This window comes from Austrofundulus limnaeus, unplaced genomic scaffold, assembly GCF_001266775.1.
Source record: "Austrofundulus limnaeus strain Quisiro unplaced genomic scaffold, Austrofundulus_limnaeus-1.0 Scaffold2779, whole genome shotgun sequence".
NCBI lineage: Eukaryota > Metazoa > Chordata > Actinopteri > Cyprinodontiformes > Rivulidae > Austrofundulus > Austrofundulus limnaeus.
Window position 1 is genome coordinate 4,382 of NW_013955181.1, and position 1,823 is coordinate 6,204.

General features: G+C 38.7%; 1 long non-coding RNA gene across 1 annotated transcript in view; it reads right to left on the reverse strand.

Annotated features, from left to right (window-relative positions):
- Positions 1-1,221: 1,221 nt before the first annotated feature.
- The window catches only part of LOC106511426 (uncharacterized), a 2,394-nt gene continuing 1,792 nt past the window's right edge, over positions 1,222-1,823 (reverse strand). Inside the window, exon 2 of the long non-coding RNA XR_001309522.1 lies at positions 1,222-1,783. This is a non-coding gene — a long non-coding RNA (uncharacterized LOC106511426). The remainder of the gene's footprint in view (positions 1,784-1,823) is intronic.

A 1,823-nucleotide genomic window follows, 5' to 3' on the forward strand; every position in this document is an offset into this window, starting at 1 on the left:
ATGTAGAACTGGTCGCAGTCCTCCTGGCACTTAACAGCAGGAAATAAGGATACTGACTGGAACAGCTTCTGGGACTCTTTGAAAAGTTTGGGATCATTGGATGACTGGGAGTGAATTGGTTGTTGATTTCTGAATTTTGTGTATTTTTCATTTATTTACTAATTTGGGGAGTGTTTCTTGATGTTTTTGACTGTATGTTTTTAAATTGGTGTTCAGGAGTGTTTTTTCCTAGGGGTGGGGTGGTGCACCAGTCTATTTGTCTTTTTTACTCCTGTCTGTTTAGATTGTGTTATGTTATATGTTTTCTAAAAAAATATATACAGTATTTAAAAATTCAATACAAATTTTAATTATACAAATAAATTGAATGTCTTGAGTTTGAGTTTTGGGTATCCCTCCACAAGTTTCTCTCAGTAGTTTGCTGAAAAGTTGTCCCATTCACCCTGAAAAAACTGGTGGAACTGAGTCAGGTTTGTAGGCTGCTCTGCTCCCACAACTTTTCACCTCTGACCATAATCTTTGAGGTTGATACACACATCCAAGGATGAACCAGAGTTGTGGAGGTCAACAGTTCTCTTCCTGATATGTTGGTTGATTTCTTTTGATTGTTCCTGGGGTYCCGACACRGAGGCATTGTTTGATATCGTCATTATCATCATCTGGGCTTTTCCAACTTATTTAAAGGCAAAATAGTCTTAATTTATTTGAAATGTGTGCAAAACAAATAATGTTTCCTCCTGTGTGGTTTCTCACCTAGGACTTTTGTCCCTAGAGTCACCCCCCACCTGTCTTCACAAGTTTTAGGAATACCTCTGATTCCCACTCTCCATTACRAGGGTCCAGACTCCTCAAATGCTGGAAGGTCTTAGTATGTAGCGAAGAAAATACGTTCAGTTTCTGGTCACATTCATCCAGATGTTGTGCCCCTTTTCTCCCAGGCTAAACCCCCATGTGAGTAGSTATGGCAAGGAGGATACCCTACACACACCTGTTACACTGTGACCTTCTCTTCTTTTTGACAACGGCTCTTGTTCATCAGCTGGATAAAGTTTAGTGATTTGGATATAAATCCCAGGGACACTGTTCTTTAATATTCTTGAGGCCAAGGCAACCGATAAGAATCATCTACACTAGATTTTACCAACTCAGGCTTTTACCTATTTAACACTTGTGAGATGATACAAAATTAGTGACTCCAAGAATTGAAGTTCCACAACTTGATTTAGAGTTTTCTTCTTGCTTGTCTTTATTAGTTGCAGCGTTTGCGGGTTACAGCCAAAACACAATTCATTGATTAGATATAATGGTCTCAAATCAACATGTCATCAAAATAATCAAAATAACTCAAAATCAGCTTCATCTTTCCCTAAGCAGTTGACTGTAAAAATAAAACAACATTTAAGTGAACCCAAGCAATGAAAGCTGAGTTAAACCTCCATAGGAAAATCTTTCTGAGACAAAGACAAGGCTCTGAATCTGTCCTGGATCAAGTTGTTCAGCTGTAATGGGAGGTGATCAGCCTTTCGTGTCTCTACATCTCATCTTTTCTGAACTAAAAATTCTTCCAGTCAACTACCTTTGCTACAAATTACCGTTTTTGTTCTGGATTTCCAAAAGAGAGCCTTCAAGTTCAACTTAGCTACTTTTCAGACCCTACTTCTTCATCTATGGCCGGAGCGAGAGATTGACCTCGTCTTCCGTGATCAATTAGTTTTTATGCTGTTACTAACCCAAAGGGGAAGTTTCCAGATCCTCCTTGCCAATGTCCCAGTCTTACTAACACCTATGCTCTTCAGTTCCTCTTTTTACTAACTATTGTTATT